The sequence below is a fragment of the Nyctereutes procyonoides genome, unplaced genomic scaffold (assembly GCF_905146905.1).
Source record: "Nyctereutes procyonoides isolate TBG_1078 unplaced genomic scaffold, NYPRO_anot_genome, whole genome shotgun sequence".
NCBI lineage: Eukaryota > Metazoa > Chordata > Mammalia > Carnivora > Canidae > Nyctereutes > Nyctereutes procyonoides.
In genome coordinates this window covers 27,265,153-27,287,588 of record NW_026575035.1, presented here as the reverse complement: position 1 = coordinate 27,287,588, position 22,436 = coordinate 27,265,153, and the positions used below count along the sequence as shown (strand labels likewise).

General features: G+C 37.4%; 1 protein-coding gene across 1 annotated transcript in view; it reads left to right on the top strand.

Moving 5' to 3' along the window:
* The first annotated feature begins 5,487 nt into the window (after positions 1 to 5,487).
* The window catches only part of SNTG1 (syntrophin gamma 1), a 732,034-nt gene continuing 715,085 nt past the window's right edge, over positions 5,488 to 22,436 (top strand). Inside the window, exon 1 of the mRNA XM_055318336.1 lies at positions 5,488 to 5,618. The gene's annotated coding sequence lies outside the window, so the exon portion shown is untranslated. The remainder of the gene's footprint in view (positions 5,619 to 22,436) is intronic.

The window sequence follows — 22,436 nt, the reverse complement described above, 5'->3', positions numbered from 1 at the left end:
AGTGGAATTTCCACATACTTGTATTTAAACTCTATTCACTTTGATGTGTTTTGAATAAAGCAATATTCCCTGATTGATTTTAATGAACAACAACAAAAACCACTCTCCAATACACTGTCTCTGTCAGGGAGGCAGGAAAGAGATGTCCTAGAAATGGATCAGCTTATCATACACTGAGCATTTTGTGAACAAGGCGCTGAGCTAGGGGCTGGCTGTAAACCTTACTAAGCAGGTTGCCTTATTTCTGTTTTAAAATGAAGATACTGACTCAAAAAGGTTAAGTAACTTACCCAAGTAACAAAAGTAGCACTTTTTTTTTTTCTGAGCAACTTACACTCAACAAATAAAGTGCTCAGGGAGTCATTGTCTAAAATGACATCTTACACATGAGGAACCATAGTTTATACAGCCCAATTTCCTAAGTTTCTCTGACTTCTACTTGTTACCTTCCTTAACAGAAAAATCAAACAAATATAACTGATGGATTTTGTACTTCAGCTACTTTGAAGTCATTGGAGTTCTGCAATCCCATCCACCTTTTTCCTGTAACTGAAGTCAATTGAACTCAAGTAATACAAAAACAAACACAAAGTCCTCTAGATTTACCTGATTATAATTCAGCAAATTAGAAAACCTTAGCTGAAGGTGGTCCAGTTGCAAATGACAAAAATCAGAATCTCATGCTATTCCAAGAATTGAAACAGAAGACCTGCATAGTCCTGCCTCCTCAATATCCTCCTGACCCTGTTTTGAAGGACTCTCTTAGCAATGTTTTCTACATTTTGGAATCTTTTTTCCCCCCAACAAACTTAACATACTATTAGGAAACATATAAAAGAACAATTTTAAGTAGGATCCGATTCAGAAATAATTGGCAATAGATAGATAATACCTCGTTGTACTTGACCACAAGAAAATATCAGCTCAATAATCTCAATAATGAGATATTGAAGCCATTGATTGAAAGAGTCAGATGTGGGTATTGGGTTATCTCTAAAAGGAAACATAAATATAACACAGAAATAGTGAGAAAAATATGTTAGTAAAAACCAGAACACCCAAGTTATCTATCCAGTCTTGAAATTAAGGCATAGAAATAGTGATCAAGGGATACTCCATCAATAATATTATGTATTTTTTATAGAAAGATACAAAGGTATTAAGATTTTACATACAGGACTTTTTTGGGTATATGACAATTCAATCAGATTCACATGAATTTTATTATCACCATTTTACATATGATGTCAAGGTCGTTCAAAATAGGAGGCTTATGTAAATTATACAGAAGGTCAGAGTTTCATATATAATGATCATTACTCTAGATCATATTGCATGTAGATTTTGCTTTACATTTCAAACTCTCCCCTTCAAAGGACCTCAAATTATTTTCAAAATGTTCCACAAGCTAATGTTGTCCAAGATTTCCTATACTGTGAGGGATGGGCTGGGTGGGGATTGTATTCTAATTTTAGAAACAGAGAAATTGAATGATCTGGTAACCATTCTAAAGTATTAAATTTTCTTGTGAGTGTAATGCTTCATATACTGTATGGTTCTGATGTTTCATATTCATATTTTACTATTTTACATTTTTGAATTAAAAACAATTTAAAGATTTTATTTATTAGCGAAACAAGAGGAACAGGGGGAGGTGCAGAGAGAGACAGAGAGAGAGAGAGAGAGAGAGGAAGAAGCAGACTCCCTGAGGATCAGGGATCCCCAAGAGGGGGCTAAATCCCAGGACCCTGGGATCATGACCCGAGGGGAAGGCAAACCCTTAACCTACTCAACCACCCAGGAGCCCCTAGGTTTACATTTAAAAATAATAACTTAAAATAATAAAATTTTACATTAAAATTTTTAAAAAAACATCTGCTCCAAGGGTGACATTTCTTAAAACATTTATTTGATTGATCTCCAGCATATCTGCACCTCGGTTTTCGTCATACTTTATTTATCTGTAGCATCAGACGTTAGACAGCATTTAGTTTTCATCATTTTAATTTCTATCACTGGTCACACAACTTGCTGAAGAAAAATATGGAGTGGATTTTGGTTCTTTAAAAAAAGACATCAAACTAACATAATCTTACTGGGACTGACAGTTCAAATTAATCAAATGCTTTTCTCTCTCTCTCTCTCTCTCTTCCTGGCAAAGAGAGAGGGAGGAGGAGAGAGACAGAGAGGGAGAGACAGAGAGACTCTGCATTACTGTCAATCAATGCTTAGAGAATCTGTTCCTCTAGGTCTCAATAATCAAGTGCATATGTTTTTAATTAGTAGCATCTTTGTACTCTGGGACTCATTTCAATGCTCTTATTTGGTGTGTTAAATTTCTGCAATTATTCTTGCTTTTACAAGTCTGGAGAAAATGATTCCGACAATTGAGTCAACTGGAATAAGCGCAGAATCAAATACTGCGGGGAGATGCCTCTTCACTGACAGGGAGAGGGGGCACCTGAGGAGTCAGCTCTGACACAACAAAGCTGATTTTCGTCTTATGACAAAAAAACAGCACTTTCTGAAACTTCCTTGTACGGATGGCACATACTCGTTTGTGCAGACAAAAGAAGCAGGTGTTCCTCTGCATTCGTTTAAGGAAAAGGAACATTTCATCCACCACAATCCTGAGAAATCCACCTACTTTCACACGGATGGCAAAGCAAAACGCACCCTTCCCAGCTGGCCGCAAGTAGCAAACATTCCGGGTGGGTCTGTGCATGTGAGTGACACCGAAATGCTTCATCGGGCACGGCGGGGGCAGGGCTGCGCACACTCGCACGTTTTCCCCGGCCTGTGGGAGTAAGCTGGCCCTGGGCTTGCTTCGGCCGCGCGTCTCCTCCGTGCGCAGCTGCACACAGCGTCGGCGGCCTGCAGTCGCCCAGCCGTGCCCACCGCCTCCTGCCGCGGGAGCCCCGGCCCCGGCCCCGGCCCCGGCCCCGGCCCCAGCTCCTGCCCCAGCCCCAGCCCCAGCCCGAGCCCCAGCCCGAGCCCGAGCCCCAGCTCCTGCCCCAGCCCCAGCCCCAGCCCCTGCCCCAGCCCGAGCCCCAGCCCCAGCCCCAGCCCGAGAGCCCCAGCTCCTGCCCCAGCCCGAGCCCCAGCCCCAGCCCCAGCCCGAGCCCCAGCCCCTGCCCCAGCCCGAGCCCCAGCCCCAGCCCCTGCCCCAGCCCCAGCCCCAGCCCCAGCCCGAGCCCCAGCCCCAGCCCCAGCCGGAGCCCCGAGCCCCGAGCCCCAGCCCCAGCCCGAGTAGCCCCGGGGGAAGGACGGTAGCGCTGCGCAGCCAAACAGTGCGAGTCCAACAAAACCACGGCCTTGTCGTGTGAATAAATGGCCTGTCAGTCTGCTTTTCATCCCCAAGTGGTCCCCGATCAAAGGCGTTTCCGCTCCCGAGGAACACCTCGCGGTCCCCCGCCAGGGCCTAGCCGAGCGCGTCACCTCCGCAGGCGAGGACCGGCCCACCCGGCGAGGGCGAGGACCGCCGCAGACCCACCAGCTAATGCGAAATGGAAGCGCAGGAGGAAGACGCAGCCTTTATGACTTCCTGGGTGCTGCCAGAATCGGAGCAAAAAGGATTCAAGGAAGGGAGGCCAGGGACAGGCGACAGCCCCTCTCCCACCTCCCTAGAGAACTAGTGTCTCGCTCCGCCCCCCCCTCCCCCAGTAATTCTTTCCCTAATTTCCTCCTAAGTCTACCAACAGCCTCCTGGCGCTGAGACCTTCACTGCATTAAGTCCAGAGCCTGAAGGGGTGGGTGGGCTGTGTTGCACCACATTCTCCCTCTTCCAGGGAGAGTCCCAATTCGTGGATGAGATTTTGGCCAGTTTTCCAACAGTTTCGACGTTCTGTATTTCAGTCCCCCAGCCCACAGCACTCGCCTCTGCACCCGGTGCGCAGTGTGGGTGGCGGAGCCCCCGGTGACCGCCCTGGGGACCACCCACGCAAACCCTTCCTTACGCTTGTCATCAGCCGGTTGTTAACAGCGGGTAGGACGGGCAGGGGCGGGGGCGCTGTACAGAGCCAGAGCGGAGGGCCTGGAGGGCCTGGGGAGACTGGACCAGAGGGACTAGGGGGCCGCGTGGGCGCGGAGGGGAAACGCGCTGAAAACCCGGGCAGCAGCCCGGCGGGGTGGGCATTGTCCTGGCTCCAAAGGGGCGGAGAGGGTCGAGCCCGCCCGCTGACTTTGTGCATTTCTTACTCTATCCTTTGCGGAATTAGGCTCTTCCCGCTCCGCTGCGGGAGCCTGGGCCGTGGGCGGCTCTCGAGCCCTGCCCTGGGCATGCAACCTCCCGCGGCTCCCGACTTCTCCAGGCTGCGGGAGCACTGATGCTCGCGCCAACCGCGTCCGGCTGATCCTCTTTAGCTGCTCTGCAACGATTCCGAGCCAATTCAGCAGCGTTTTAAAAGGTAGCAAAGACGAGATGCTTTTTCTCCCCTTTTTCTTCTTTTTCTTCCCCCTCACCCCCCGCCTCGTTCTCTCTTTTTATTTATTTATTTATTTATTTATTTTTAACTAACCTGTCGTTTCTTCTTGGAGGGTCCAAGAAGAACCCACGACCTCTTTACTGTGTCTAACCCAGGGATTTCAAATGGGGCTTTTCAGAATTTAAGTGTGGTCGCCCTAATTGGTTAATCAAGATTGTGGAGTCGTTCAAAATAACCCTTTCCATTTTCTGTAATCAGAGACCAAAAGAAACTCTGGATTTTCCACGATACATCATCTATATTTATTCACATTCCCTCTCTTCCCCCTCCCTTCCTCACCCCCCCCCTTCCTCGTGCGCGTGTATGCGCGCGCTGGTGCGTGCGTTTTTTCCTTTTATTTCTACATTAGGAAACTCGTTCAGGGATGAACTGAACTGAAAAGTCAGGAGAGGCTCAAATCTGATCTCTGACGGATTCCTTCCTCTAATGTCAGACGATGCCCGGAGACGTTGCCACTAAATAAGTATGAGAGCTTTATTTTTGAGAAGCAGTTAACCCCTCTGCCAAAATATAAAACGCCAGAGGAGAGAAGGTGAGACTGGAAGACGAGGAAGCCCTGTGCGGTCGCTGGTGGAGGAAGCGCGACTCTGGGGACGGGCTGGGTTCCAGTCCGTGCGCTTCAGCACCGGGGGGGATGGACAGCGTCTCCGGCCTGGGCTGCTGCCGCCCGGACACAGCGGAGCTGCGGTCGCCGCCACTGCCGTCGCCACGGGCATCTGGGCTCCCTGCTCTTTGCAGCTAGGAGGTGCCGCCTGACACCCCTTGCCCCCCACCCCTTTCCTTGATAGACGAAAACCCTCTTTATGCACCTGCTATAACTACCATACAGGGCTCTGAGGAGTCCTCTTGTTCCACAGATTAAACTCTGAGCAACAACTTCAAGAATTAATCTCCGTAGGGTGTTGGGAGGAATGCAGGCTGGAGAGTGAAGTTGAAGTTCTTAGAGGCTCCGGAAAACCATGGGCTCTGCACAAGGGGTTGAAATACTCAAAGGCCCACACTTCATGAAATAAACAGAATGCTCGCCAGAGGGTTGCAACTATTTTGGAAATAGCTTTGTGAGAAGAGATTTCGGATCTACTCACATCCCCACGTTAGAGAAACTGAACGACTTCTAATTCCTTTACTTGGCTGGTAAGTGATAATACTGTTACTTCTATTTATTTACGACTCTAATGACTTTTTAAATAAAGGTTTTAGCAGAAAGATTGCAATGAGTATGATCTTGCCTTGTGGATTAAGGAGTAAATAATTTTATTTTTAAATGATTGTTCCTGCAGCATGATCTTAGGAAACCTCTTGTCTCACAAAATAGGATATTTTACTTCTCTGAAGCCTCTTATGTGACAAGAATATTAAAAATAATGTGTATTACCTTATATGATTATAGTAAACTCTTGGTTGGGTATTTTACTTACTGATGATCTAATATCTTTTTTTGTATTTGTATGTGTCTTTTTTTTTCAAAACTAGTATAATCTGGCATTTTGTAAAAGGGTTTTTTTTCTTATACATGCACTTTAAAGTGATCTTGTCTGTGTTATGTGGTATTCAAGACCCAAAGTTACAAGTAGAGATGGTTTAGCAACCTTTTTTTATTATATTTTATATGATTATAATTTGCCAAATCGTGCATAAGAACAAACACTTGCATACATACACGCTTGATCCTTCTCTCTTCCCCAGACCCTGAGTATACTTACACCTGTAGAATCTTACCTAAAGAAATACACACATGTTTACTTAGCATAGTCTTTCCAGCCTTTTAAATCTTAAGACTGCTTACTCAAACCAGATCTGCCAGAAGGGAGAAAATGAGAAGCTTTAGAGTCCCTTTTTAGGAGAGCTGGCTTTTGATATCATTCTGACTTCTTCGTTCTACAAGATGCATTTGTTAATGAAATCCAAAAAGCTATAGGCCAATAGGCCCTTGACAAACCATAAACTTTAAAGTGTTAATTAAATCTGTCTTCTGTTGATTCTTACTTCTAGAGTCTTCCCCTGGAGCTTTCAAGTACAATCTTTCACAGTGACCTTGATAAGCATTCTGCTTTAATAAAAAGGGTTCACTGGGTAAAGGCAGTTACACAAATTTATAGTGTATGCCTGACATCTCACTAAGAGATTGATCAATTCCAATGAGAACATTCAATTCAGTGGAAAGTGTTGACTTGGAAGTATGGACTTCTACAGTCATGTAAATACTGGGGATGCTATATGCATGCCTAACACTGTAGAAATAGTTTGTCCCTTTAAAAAATATAGTTCTTTAGGTTTCCCTTTTAATTTCATAGTTCATATATAACTGATGTAAAATGCCTCTAATACATATCCATACCTACACTCCTCAGTTTCAACACAGAAATCAACTGAGGCAGTTAAGATGGTATTTATTGTTTTCCATTGGCTCAGAGTGGCAGTAACCCTCTGAGGAAAAATCATTCTTAGCTGTCACTTACTGCTTACCATGAACCCGCCTGCTTGGGAGAAAGGGAGCAGAGGCATCTATGTCATTGAGCTCCTTGAGGGCTATTTTGTCCTATATAGGTCAGAAATGATAATCTGAGGAAAAGAAAATGTATCATTGGTGTGGATTCCTTCCCAAGAGACCTAAAATGTGCTTCTAACAAAACCTGATTTTTTTTTCCAATCTGAGAGACGTGGAAGTGAAATTACTACGTGGAATGATTAATCATGTTTTAAGAGAATCACAACATATTGTTCGATTTTTATTGTGGTTTTCAATTAACTGACATAGAGACTCCCCTGGTTGGCAGAGCATAAAAAGAAAGCAGAGAATATATTTCAGGAAGCATGGCTGTTGGTTTGTGGCCGCAATACCTTCTTAGTGGTAGAGGGGGCAGGCTTGTCCTATATGTGGCTGAACTGCACAAAATAAAAGTTACCTTTGCCTAATTTCTCTGGAGATTTAGTCAAAGAAATAAATAACTCAAATTCACCCATCTAAGCTCAGGCAATGTGCATGGGAGCTTATATCAATCCGTATTCTTGGGGAAATGTCATTACAGTGAGATAGACTTTTGCAGACCAACTTAATGCCTACCTACATGCTATTATCTAACTGTCTTCTACTCAAAAAAAAAAAAGAGTTGGTGAGCTAATAAATCAAACCTTCTTTTGTACAGAGTCACCTGTCTTTAAACAGAAATCAATAGTTTATTTCAGGATATCCATATTTTATTAAAGTAAGCTGTTTTGATAGTTATTTTGGTCTGTAACAGAAAAAAGATGCATGCGGTTTGGCCAGTACCAGACAGAGTAATTCAACATCCTGTCTCCTTGGGGATAAGAGGGGGTCGGTAGGGATAAGTATTGTTGTCTGTTGCTTAGATTTAAGATTCAAAAGATAAAAGTGAAATAAGACTGCATAATCACAAAAATGTAAAGTGTATTTAGGACAGAAGATAATTCACAGTGAGCCCTGGAATCTGTTTAATTGCTTTCCTTCTTTTAATAAGAAATAGTTGAGAGTCAGACAAGGAGTTCTGCCCTCAGTCTTTAAATTATGAATTACTCTAAAACTACTTCTTGGTAAACTTTTTCTGTAGGCCATCTAAATATTAACTTGCTATCCTAATGCAATTACTGATACCATGATATCATATTGGATTTAAATATCCTTAGTTTGCCTTTGGAATTGCTGCTTGAGTGTGAAACAAGTTATATACGTATTTATCAAAACACATTAGAAGTATTAGATGATTATTATTGGAACTTAAGAAGGCCCCTGGTAATTGATTTTTATTTTTGTACCACTTAAAAGATATAAATTCCAGGCAAGCAGCCACTTATTCATCCAATTCTAACAAGCATGGCAAAAGCCACTCGTGAAGAAAAGCATATTGTAAGTCAGAAATTATTTATATAGTCATCTCCACCTCTCCAGGACCCTGTACAGTGAATTATAGAATAGCACTTAAATGGAAAGAGATCTCTTATTTAGTATATTCTTTCTGTTTGGCTTAGGAGAATGAGTTTTACTTGGCATGTGTTGAAAGAACGAACACACTGCAGTATAAAATATGTTATGCATCATGATGTAGCAGAGCAAACACTGTTTAACAGTTAAAAGATCAAGATTCTTGAACTGCTTGTCATTAGATCTTGGACAAGTCATTCAACCCACTAAAACTTAATTTTTCTTCCCTAAAAGAGGATATTTCACCTACCAGTTAAGGTAAAATGCTTTATGTATGACTGACACCTAAATATCTGTGGAATGAATGAATGGATGTCTACTCTATGAAAGGTTGGAAAGTATGATATGATGCTTTTGAGAGCATTTTGGAAATCTGAGTGCGGTATCTTTGAATTATTATAAATAACCTCTGATAGCATTAATTCCTTCAATCATTGAAAAATCCCCTGCTGATTACTGTATGGTGGGTATGTCCTTTATATTTAAGAACTAAAGAATATTTCCCTGTTAACTCAGCATCAATTTTCATGTATCTTTTAATTGAATCGATAATAGAATGCAGGTAGGACTGGTTTAAACATATTTATTACTCAAAATTGACACCATGTTTTACACTAAATAGTCAAGCCAAGGTCAGCATGACTTGAGTTCATTTTAATTACCTTGATTTTGACCATAAATGGATCAGTCACTGCTTTTGTGTCATCATTTTCTGGTCTGTAAAGGAAGAATGGTATTATTAGTTATATCAATAAGGAAACTCATAGGATTAAATGGACTTTAAAACTGAAAATATAACAATACATATTGAAAGCATTAGATTTGTTTTAGGGCAAGTGAGGATGGAGAGAAGTGTAGACAACTTAGACTAATCCATGGAATTGTCCTGAAAATGCTGTGAAGATTAGTCCAAAGCTTAGATTCTGTTCATGGACGTCTTCAGGAAATCTCAGTTAAGCAACATTTCATTGCTTGTTTTCTTTCTTGGAGTTTTAAAAGTGACTATGATTTTTAAATGCAATTTTTGAATATGTGGTCTTTATAGATTTCTGTAGTATCACTAAAAATATTATGATAGTATGTTTAAGAAATCTAGATTGTTGTGATGAAAATTATGAAATAACCTAATTAGTGATAGACTTTAAAGATTTTTTTTGGTTTTATTTTTTATCACTTACCAAAATGGAAAAAGGAAATAAACAATAAAGAAAGAAAAATGGGCAAAGAACAGGTAACGAATGATCATAAAAATAATCTCATGTGGCCAAGAACTTTATCTTTGAATTATCACTGTGAAGCTTATTGAACATATTCTATACAAAATGTCAGAAAATCATTTAGATTTTCATAAATTTAGTCTTCAAATTATCAACAAACTAAAGTAATAGTATTTTCTTAAAAGAATAATCAAATCAATGCATTAGAATAGTAGCTAATTCTTTATTACTTCATCACATTTAATGCACATACCTGCATAAATTCTAAAATTAAAATTTATAGTTAATTATAACTACATTTCTGTTTATCTAATACATTAGCAGTTACTCAGCATTTCAAAGAGCTGAAGATTTAATTTTTTAAAGGAATAAATGCTTACTTGATAAACTCACTAAATAAATTCATAGATAGTAAGAATCTTTTAGAAATGATACCAGAATTTTAACAATAATGTTATTCATATAAGAAAATTGAAAAAAAATAATGCATTCTCTTTAAATCTTCTCAGTGGACCCATGGTAGGAAATAAGTTAGCATCTGAGATTAAGAAATTTAATAATGTTGATGAGAAAAAAAGTGTAAATTGCATGGTAAAAAATACACTGAGTACATGGGAAGACTAAAATATGGTTTTCTCATCAACTGATTATGTGATCTTAGTTAAATCACTTTATCTTAACTTAATAGATGATCTATTTTCTTGATTCTCTTGGGAAATCATTATCATGTCTATTAGAAAACAAACCCAGGAAAACCTACAGGTTTAGTTGAGCTCAAAACTTTTCTTCTGCTTCCCTCTGATCATTTTTTCTCGAAAACATTCCTATACTCTTATGGTGGAAAGTGCATGACATTTGGGGTCAGTTGAATCTTGGTATAGAATCTCATTAGCTGTACCAGCAAAGGATGTAAACTCTGAGTCTCTTCATTTTCATATGTAAAACAAAGAAAACTTCCATCTCAAAGGTGGTTGGGAATGGGCATAGAGAATGGCTCTACCCAGAAGGAGATTGGTCAAGTTGGTATTTGTTATTACTTAGCCTGTAAGGTCAATCTGCATCTGATGTCTCTCACTATAGCCCAGTTTTCTCTTATTATTTCTCCAAAATAAATTTCCCATTTTATCTTTCAAATTGTAGTATGCTTATCACTACCTAGTTCTTTACTTCATACTCTGTCCTAGACCGTTTCTTTTTCTGTTTATTTATCCAAGCCTACATTTATTTGCATAGATTGTAAAGTAAAATGCCTACTGGGTTTAGGCATGTAAGCTAATGAGTGTGGCTGGCCAGTACAGCCTGCAGCAAACTACCGAAAGTAAGCCCCCCAAGAGGTTCCGGACTCTCAGCAATCGTCAATAAAATCAAGATCTGGGGACTGAAAGCAGAGTTTGTGTGAAATCTCAATTTCAACTAATTTAACTTTTAAGGTTCTTAAATAGAACAAATGTGCTATATGCTGGACTCTGTTCGCAGGATGCCTTTGGTCTTGTGGCTTCCAGAACCATTACTTTTCTGCTTTCAGTGGCATCCGTTAAAGCTGACATTCTTAGAGTCATTTACTAGTCCTGTTTTTATCTAAAAATAGGAGAATGAACCATGACTTGGCAAAAACCCTCATCTTAATACCTTTTAGAAGTTTACAAGAAATAAATATCAAATAATGATAAGTGGCAGAGGTGAAGTAGATACACTCCATTTCTTTTATGGTCAAAAATATTGTGGGGGAAAAATAGTCCATAGAATAAACAGGAATGATGATAGATCAGCAATATTTCATAACGTATTTATTCCAACATCTCTTCTCACCACCATCTTTCTTTCCTCTTATACATGTGACAGCAGCAATAACCCAGATGTTAACCATGACTAAACTGTTACATTCAGAAAAAGAAAGATAATAAATTACTGACTACTATCTGTTAAGTATATAACAGTTCCTCTATCCCCAAGTACAAAATTTGGTGCATTCTTCAGGTAAATGGGAACTATATTATTGGATAGAAAGAACAGCAACTGTCCACTGTAATATTATTAGACAATCTATCAAAGATTTCTAAGTCATTTAATGTATCTAATGCTGACAGAATGCTCAGCAAACGTAGGCTCCTAAGCTTATTGTTTCTCTAAAAGCTTGCTTTTCTAAGAAAACATTTTAGGATGAAATGTACACAATGTGACCTTCAATGTAATTATTGCACCAAAGCTTTGTGAGTGTCCTTTTTACTTTATCACTCAAAGATGTATAATATCAAAAGGATGTAAAAACAGAATAAGGAAAAGAGATCAGTGTGGATAATAGTACTTCTCTCTTCTTGGAGAGTGTTTTTTTTTTTTTCCCCAGCATTTTAAAGTAATATACCCTCATTTATCATCTGATTAGCTTGCTCCAGTTCCACTAGACTATTTATCTTTTTTTCCTCTGGTCCAGTTTTAATATTGAAGAAGTAACATTTCCAAAAGCAGATTAATTGCCTAAATATTGCACCATGTATTATAGATAATATGACCTAGAAGTGATGTGATAGGGCACATTTAGAGTTAAGGTAAATAAGAGTAGGGTAGTTCACCTAATTCATTAAATTCATAAATAGGCCGTTTTTTTTTTTTCTTCTCTGTGGGCTCATTATTTTCTCTACTTGTAAATCCTTTATGTCACTTACCTGTTATCCAGCTAAGCAATTTATTTTTATCTTCCATTTTGTGTTTTCTTTTTGTGGCAGTAAATTTCTGGAAAGCCCCTTGAAATTGGAGTGAGAGTATTTCACTGTTGTATGGAGTCTTCATAAACATAATAAATATGTTCCAGGAATATTTGCCTTCTCCTTTAATTTCCATTCATGCTATGATTCTCTGGCACTTTGTATGATATTGACAGTTTTAAAAAAGTCCCCTTTAGGGAATCTTACGGATTTTCATGACAGATCTGTAAGGCTGTCATTCTTATTTTTCAAATGAGACAGTTGTGGTCTAAGAAAGTTAAATGACTCTCGAGATTAAATCAAAACTACAATTTGGTCAATATTTCATAATTTTCAACATGCTATATGTGATTTGAGAAGAAAACTGCCATCTATTACATGGGTATCTCACCTAATACATGCTTCACTTGCTTCAGCAACCGTATTTTACTGACATTTTAGTAAGTTATGGAAGAGTTTAGATTCTTAAGGATCCTCAGGGGCTCCCATATTATCCTGACCCTCATCTTATACAGATAGGGAGGTTTGTGGACAACATGATGACATGTTAAAGTCATATTTTAGAAGCATCAGGGAGTCAAGAAGGACCAGGGGTTGGTTCTGTTGCATTAATTCACATTGGACGTGATGGGAACTTGACCTAAGGGGATGAAGGCTAAAAATGAGTCAATTAAAACTGGATAATTAGATGAGAGTGATACCACTAACAAACAAAAGGAGAATCAAGAAGAGGAGTCTGAATGAGATAATGCATTTGATACATGCTAGGTAAATGCTAAGTTATAAATGTAAAATGCTGTTCTTTGGAAGGAACCATGTCACATCTGACTTAGGACATGTCAAATGAGTGGTGAAAGGGTGTCATAGCCAAATGGCAGGTGGAGGAGCCATTAGTTTCAGAAAAAGGGTAAAACTTGACATACCCAACTCAGTCATTGCAATAAAGATTATTGCTGAAGCCATGATAATGTATTAACTATTTGACAGAATGAAGGGAAAACATGTTTATGAACATAAACATTCATATTGGAAATGAAAATGTAATAGGAGAGAGGATTATAAAAAAGTACTTAGAAAACGTTAAGGGAAAATATGTAGAATTTCAAGAAAAAAAATAGATGGTTAACACTGTTGGTACTCTGTGGAAGTGCACAGGATTGCCCTTGAATAAGGATTAAAGTTCCTTTGGGTTCACCCAAAAGTAGATCATTGGGGATCATAGAGAATGGTTTTTGAAAAATGATTCAGGTAATCCTTCAGATTGTGAGGTCTTAGGGATCAAACCAAGGGCAAGGCAATGTTAAGATCGTATTTATTATTAGAATGTGGTAGGAAGCAATATAGTTACTTTTTCACTGCCAGTTCACAGACCACATTCCTGGGAAAGTGAATACTTTGTTGCATTACATCAATTTTGCCTGTGGTTATGGAGGTCTGGTGAGAGAAAATATGGTTTATCATAAATCTATGAGAGATACACATAAAATTAAGAAAGAGATCTGCTTAAGTTCTTATTTCCCATTACTTAAATATTTGTTTTAAATGATCACATAAAGTATTCAATAATTACTCTTTTGCTTTAGTTACTGGAAAATTAACTTTTCTCTATTAGTAATATGTAACACGGTTTTGACTTTACTTGAAAGGTTGAAATTCATCTCTAATAGTAATGTCTTTCTTTACTATATCCTCCTTTGTGTTCTTATCTATATTATTAGTTCTTTCTGCTTTCGATATGCAAAAATCTCCATATTTTTCTAAAATAAATTTCTGAGGATGAAAATGGATATAAGAGATTTTCAGACCAATCTAAATCTCTTCTACAGTTTTTATTTCTCATTGAGTTGAATGACTTAGAAAATCACAGTATTGCCAATTCCATAGGAATAGCTGGGATTTCCAAATAAAAACTTTACTCTTGTCTATATCCAAATTCCTTTCGCATATCACTCAAATTCCTCAGACAATTGCCTGGCTTTATCTTGGTACAAAAGGAGTAAAATTATCTACTTTTTTGAGGCCAGTTAAGTTTTCTAAACTACTAGTGTGCCATTTAGCAAATGCATTAAATGCACTAAAAGGCTCCCTAGTAACCCTAAGGGAGTTAATGTGCCATCAAACAGTGGGTGATTTATTCCCTCATCTCTGATGGAATCAGGTGGTTTAGAGTGTCAGTGTGAGCTTTTGCTTTGAATTAGTGAGTCGCAGTTGAGTCAATGTGGGGCATTGAGGCAGTGAGTCTCAATGTGAGGCTAAGCTATAGAGGGCAGAAGGTGTTTATCAACGTGGAGGAAAGAGAAGGGGAGTAGAAAGTGCAGATAATTTTGTCAGATTATCTGAATGGAATTCCTATGCCATTACCTGTATATGATTAGCAATCCATGGGCGCAAGGAATTATCTGGTTATATAGATTTATGTAATAGTTCTTTGTGAAGTAACCAACTCCTTTACTTTTAATTTAGTGATCATTGGCTTTCTTTGTCCTGGTCTTATTTGAGAAACGGAGTAATTTATTTCCTGCTAATTTTAAGTTTCCATGACTTAAATGTAAATGAGCTTACTAAATACAACTCTTTGGTTACAATCTTTCTCATGTTTCTCCATAAATTTTCCAAAAGTTGTGGTGACTCATGTGTACTTTATTATTATGATCATTTTCTGTTACTACTAGTGTTCCATCTGGCATGTCAAACTGAAATTTTTTTTTAGGATTTTTTTCCTTCTACCTAGGGATCATATTTAAAGTGATATATACATATATACTGCATACTGTTTTACTGAATAGGTTAAAGTTGTTCTTATATTATTTTAGGGAGTACTGTGAAAAAATTGAAGAATACTAAATATTTACCAGTGATTCTTATGGATAAATGAAGTTGTTTTGAGAAATAAGCAATTCTAGTATATACAATGAAATTTTTGTGAAAATGAATTTCCTTAAAACATATCCAAACTTTAGTTCTCTGAGAAAATGTTTTATGTATATAAAAGCAGTAAAATCATTGAATTAATCATCAATTAAATGAAGCTTAGAAATCATTTACATTATTTTTACAAGCATGTAAAGCCCCCAATAGGCTATTTTCTCCAAGGGGATAAACAAAATACCAAACGAAATACAGTCTCTTCCTTCAATGTGTAGTCACAGAATATTTGCATAAGAGCTTCACTTCAGTGTGTTTAGCTGAGCCAAATCACTGAACTTTTTCAGGTTTATTGAGGATACATACACATTAAGAGATTGAATCCTAAGAGCAAGATGGTACTCAAATAGATAAAAGTTGTAAGTATCAATTGATACTATATTATAACTATTCTTTATGAGCATGGAAGTTGAGCAGTTGGAAAAAGGCCGATGCATGGCCAAAAAAAAAAAAAAAAAAAAAGTTTGGCAACTGATGAATTACTTAGCATTTCTTTTTGTAAAGAATAAAGGCTCCTTGGCTTCTAACAAAGAGTTTGTGAGCTGTATGGCAGTATTTTGAACAAGGAGATCATTTATAAATGCAGTCTTTATATTTAGGAAATGATTACGAGATGCAGCTGCAGTTTTTAATGACTTTTAATAAAGCACGTTATAAAGTGAATTAGCAATAAATGTTCAACAGATGATACTGAATCAAGACATTATAGAACATCATTAGATCTGTATATTGAATTGTTAAAGCAATCTATGAGTTCCTGTGATACCACTGGGTTTGTAAATTTCTGGGATATTTTGAAGGAATGTTCAAAGGCAGGTTAAAGTTTAATAAATAGGATTAGTGTAGCAACTAGCTCTGCTAAGACAGTAAAAACTTTAGTTGAATAACTGATTAAGTGAAAAATCTGAAAGTTTCTTAAATTTCTATAATATATGAAATTATAAAATAAGATTCAAATGTTAATACATGAAGAAATAATATTTCAACCATTTTAAATTCTTGAGTCTTTCATAAAGAAGGATGAATGTACTTTGTAGAAAGACATAGTTCATTAGAAATAATCTGCGTTCAACACTGGTTTTGCTGGCATTGCGAAAATTCTAAATTTCAATGTTTAGTGGTCAGAATACTGATGAAGCAAGCACAGCCCATAACTTAGCAGTTTCTGTTTGTACAATATTTGCAGACTACCTACTATGCAGAATAATACAGTATAAATTCCTTTTAAAGACTAAGCTTGGTCTCTGACTTGAAGAAGTTTAGAGTCTAAAGATATGAAGAATGGATATTCAGAATCACAAAGTCATTACAAGGTAGAACCTGAAATGTACCCACAGGTTATCAGGTTAGGAAACTGACACTCGGGGAATTTTTGAGATTTGTTGACAGGCTCAAACTAATTCATGCCTGAGTTGAAATGGAACCATAAATAATGGTTTAATCAATGATGATACTCCAGAACAGTAAAAGAAAATTAAATACTGTTTAATCCCCATCATAGATGCAGTATAATGCCTTTGAGATCCATCCAAATGGGTACGTACGTCAGAAGTTTATCCTTTGAATTACTGAATAGTATTCCATATACATTGTACCAGTTTTTTGGCCCTTCTAGTGGTTGAATGACATATTCAAACTTGGTACTACAATAAATAAAGAATGTTATGAACATTCACATATATGTAGTTTGTTTTACAGTAAGGGTTAATCAGAATGTCTTATTAGAAGTACTCTGGATACTTATCAGAATATGTTAATAATACATATTCAGAAAGCAGGTAATAACATGGAGAAAACAAAGGAATTTGAGCAACGAATGCTGTTTTAAATTCTGGCTTTCCACTGATGGATGGTGAATTTATACCAGTTACCAGTGCTTTAAGAGCACTAGTTTTTGGAATGTAATAGATGTAAAGCAATAATATTTGTCTAAGAATTAATGCAAAAGTTTAAATAATTCAATAATGTTCCCAATTACTGATTTTCTAAAAAATATTTTTAACTTGATTTTGTAATTTTTCACACATTCTATAACCAAAAAAAATAAGGCTATGAACAGGTAAGGTAAAAGAAACCTACACACAATGTATACAAATACAGATTATTTGCAAATTACATTATTTAGAAGTTCACAAATACATTTTCAAAAACTTGACCATATATTGTGCCATGTAACAAACCATGCCAAATTTCAAGTGTTTAAAATTCTAAGAGTATAATCTTTAATCAATACCATTCAATTAAAAAAAGGAATTAATTAAAAAATGCTAGAATCTTTTCAACAAATGGTGCTGGAACAACTAGACATACACATGCAAAAAATTAATCTAGACACAGAAATTTCACAGTCTTCTTAAGAATTAATTCAAAATGGATCATAGATCATAGACCTAAATGTAAAATGAAAAATGGTAAAAGACAACATAGGAGAAAATCTAGTTGATCTTAGGTATGGTGATGACTTTTACATACATAACAAGACACAATCAGTTAGAGAAAGAATTGAATAATTGATAAGTTGGATTTCATTGGAACTAAAAATGTCTGCTCTGTGGCAGATTAAGATCAAGAGAATGAGATAATAAACCATAGATTGGGAGAAAATTATTTGTAAAAGACATATTTGATAGAGAAGTATTATCCAAAATATATGAAGAACTCTTAAAACTCAACAATAAAAGAACGAACAACCCAATTTAAAATAGGGACAAAAGACCTAAACAGACAACTTACCAAAGAAGATATACAGATGACAAGAAAGCATATGAAAAGATGCTCAACATCATATGCAATTAAGGAATTACATTAAATAAGGAGATACCACTACATACCTATTAGAGTGGCCAAAATGCAAAACACAGCACCTAATGCTGCTGAGGACATGGATCAAAAGGAACTCTGATTCATTGCTGGTGGGAAAGCAAAATGGTACAACCTCTTTGGAAGACAATTTTGCAGTTTCTTCCAAATCTAAACATAATCTAACCATTCAATCCAGCAACCATGCTTTTTCGTATTACCCCATGAGTAGAAAACCTATACCCCCACAGAAACCTGCACATAGATATTTATAGCAGCTTTGTTTATGATTGCCAAAGCTTGGAAGCAGCCTTGATGTATTTCAGGAGGTAGATGGATAAACTGTAGTACATACAGACAGAAGAATATTATTTATTTCTAAAAAGAAATGAGCTGTCAGGTTATGAGAAGATCCAGTCTCTCTGTTGAGTTTCTGGTGCTTAGCTTACCATATTGTAAGTGATCAAAAATTTTGAAAAATTTCAATCCTACAAAAATGGTTGAAAGATTAGTATAGTACAGTAAGCACCTGTAGATCCTTCACTGAGACTATTTGTTAGTATCATTAACTTTCTTTATGATGTTCAGTGCTGTATTAAGTTATACATTATTTTTTAACTATCCCAAACTAGTCCTTATTTCTGTTTTTTAAATAGTCAGCGCTTCTTTAGATTTCCTAGAAACTTCTGTGTTCACTATTGCTTTTAAAACAGAGATAGGGCAGCTCGGGTGGCTCAGCGGTTTGGCGCTGCCTTCCGCCCGGGTCGTGATCCTGGAGACCCGGAATCAAGTAATCAAGTTCTGCGTCGGACTCCCTGCGTGGAGTCTGCTTCTCCCCCCCCCCCCTCTCTCTGTCTCTCTGTGTCTCTCAGGAATAAATAAATAAAATCTTTAAATCAATCAATCAATCAATAAAACATAGAGATATAATTTCCATAATATAACATCTAACCTTTTAGTATATATAACTCAGTGGTTTTCACTATATTTACATGGCTTCACAACAATCACCATGATCTAATTTCAGAATATTTTCAGCACCCCAAAAGAAATTTGTATCAATTAACAGTCACTCTCTTTCTTTTCTTTTCTTTTCTTTTCTTTTTTTCTTCTTTTCTTTTCTTTTCTTTTTTTTCTTTCTTTCTTCTTTTCTTTTCTTTTCTTCCCTTAGCATTTCCTAGTTTATTTTCTGTGTCTATCTTAGAATGGGCTTCTATCTTCTGGACATTTCATGTTCATGGGATCATAAAATTTGTGTGGCTTTTTCACCTAGAATAATGTTGTCAAAGTTCATGCATGTTGTAGAATAAAGAATTCATTAATTTTCATATTTATATGATATTCTATTGTATAAATAACACCGCATTTTATTCACCAGTTGATGGGCATTTTGGAATTTCCACTTTTCTGACTGTTTTGAATAGTCTGAAATTTGTATTAACAGTTATCTACAAATTTTATGTGAAAATATATTTTCAGTTCTCTTGGGTATATGCCTAGGAGGAAATTGCTTGGTCATATGATTAGCATTTTGGAAACTGCAAAACTGTTTTCCGAAGCAGCTGCACCATTTTATATTCCCACCAACAATGTGTGAAGGTTCCAATTTCTCTACGTCCTTACTGACACTTATCACGTTTGCCTTTTTGATTATAGCCGTCCTAGTGGGAGGAAGTGGTATTTCCTTGTTTTCATTTGCTTTTATCTAGTGATTAGCGATGTTGAGCATTGTTTCATGTGATTATTGGTTATCTATATATCTTGTTCAGAGGAATGTTTATACAAATACTTTGCCTATTTTTTAAGCGGAGTGTTCGTCTTTTTGGTAATGGCTTGTAAGAGTTCTTTTTATTTTCTAAATATTAGGACTTTATTAGATATATGATTTTAAAATATCTTCTACAATTATACAGTTTTTTTTAACTTTGTCAATAATGCCCTTTAAAGCACAAAAGATTTTAACTTTGATAAAATCCAGTTTATTTCATATTTTGTGATATTGTGGCCATAAGTAAGGAAAGGAACCATGATATTTTGCCTAATCCAAGATAAGATTTTCATCTGTGTTTTCTTCCAAGATTTTTACAGTTTTAGCTATTACATTTAGGTATTTGACCCATTTTGAGTAAACTTTTGTATATGCTATGTTGCAGGAGCCAATTTCATTCTTGTGCATGTGTATACTCAGGTGTCCTAACACCATTTGTTGAAGAGACTATTTTTTGTCATTGAATTATCTTGGTACTTTGTTGGAAATCAGTTGGCCACAGATGCAAGAGTTTATTTTTGGCACTTAATCTTTTTCATTGATCTAGATGTCTGTTCTCATCCCATTACCAGTGTTATCTGATACTTTTGTACTAAGTTTCAAAAGAAGTAGGTCAACCCATTCACTATTTCATCTTGCTTGATACCCACTCATTTATGTGATGGTTACTTATTTGTAATTTCCTAAACTCAATTTTATAAGGTTTGAAAAAGATACTATTATATATTGTATTGTCTTTGCTTAGCTTAGAATTTATTTGGGAAAGAGAAGAGGCATAAGCATAAGAAAATAAATACTTGAAAATTATGTCCAAGATATTTACCTTTTTTGTGATTTAGTAAGCTCATAATAGAAATCAAATATGCTTCAACAGAGAAGTAAATGATACAATCTCTGAGACTAGTATCTGAGGCTGCCACTCATAACTTTAACCTAAATTTGACTTAATTATTCTTTAGTTCTTGTCATGGATGATTTAGATCAGCATGGATATCTTCTCTGATTGTGAACACCTTTCCTTGAAGAAAAAACACCTTTCCTTCTCATGGTGGTCTTTCCTAGTATACCTCTGTACCTTTATATACATATAATAATACATGTTGTATATGTATATATATAATATATTGCATTTGTATAACAAAATGTAACATATAATAAGTTACAGCATGTATTATATACCCTATATGTGTGTATGGTACTATGTGATGCATACATTATATATTATATACATATGTATTTTATGTATAACATTATATTGTAATTACATAGATGTAACATACACAAGTATATAATATGCATATATAATGTTATATAAGATATATACTATATAACATATATACATAACTGTATATAAGACAAAATATGTTATATACAATATGCATGTATGTAACATATCTAATAACATGCAACATATTACATATGTTGTATGTATACATATATAAAAAATGTAACTAAAATGTATGGTATGTTATTTGTCACATTGTCATGTATATCTTTGAGAGAAAGCATGATGGAATGGTATTTGCAAACTAGGCAATTTATGGAGGTTTGAGCCCATTACGCTTGAATATTAAATTACTGATTCAAGGAGGAAATGCTGTGATTGAAAAAGGAAAGATTACTGTTTGGGTGGGAGAGACCAAGGGTGAAACTATTCACTGGAGAACATTCCCCTGGAGGGTATATATCTTATGATAGTTTTTCTGCTAGAAAGTGAAATGAACGCAAAGGAAACCCAAAAATAGTTGTCAGTGCTGTGATTATCTATAGTTCATAGGACGTTTCATAAAAAATACGGGTACAAAAATATGTTTGTATATGCCTGTGAAACTATCCTTTTTGAACAGGTAAATAAGTTGATTTAAACTCTAATTTTCTAGGGAAATATGGGTTACAGTATGAAATGCCTAATCAGCCACATAGTTCAAGCAAGTTTATGCATGTGTGCAACAAAGGGATCTTTGACGGGAACAGATAAGAAGCCTGGAGACAGGAGGAGGGGCAGGATGGCGGAAGAGTAGGGTCCCCAAGTCACCTGTCCCCACCAAATTACCTAGATCACCTACAAATCATCCTGAAAACCTACGAATGTGGCCTGAGATTTAAAGAGAGAACAGCTGGAACGCTACAGTGAGAAGAGTTTGCGCTTCTATCAAGGTAGGAAGACGGGGAAAAAGAAATAAAGACACAAAGGCCTCCGAGGGGGAGGGGCCCCGCGAGGAGCCAGGCTGAGGCCCGGGCGAGTGTCCCCAGGACAGGAGAGCCCCGTCCCGGAGAAGCAGGAGCTGCACCAACCTTCCCGGGCGGAAAGGGGCTCGCAGGGAGTTAGAGCAGGACCCAGGAGGGCGGGGATGCCCTTGGGCTCCCGGGGACACTCACAGACACCTGCGCCCCGGGAGAGTGCGCCGAGCTCCCTAAGGGCTGCAGCGCGCACGGCGGGACCCGGAGCAGCTCGGAGGGGCTCGGGCGGCGGCTCCGCGGAGGGGGCTGCGGGGCGGGAGCGCGAATCCCACAGCGCAGGCCCCGGAGCACAGGGCGCCGGGACACAGCCCAGGATCCGGCCTCCCCCGGGACAGGCAGAGGCCGGGAGGGCCCAGGACA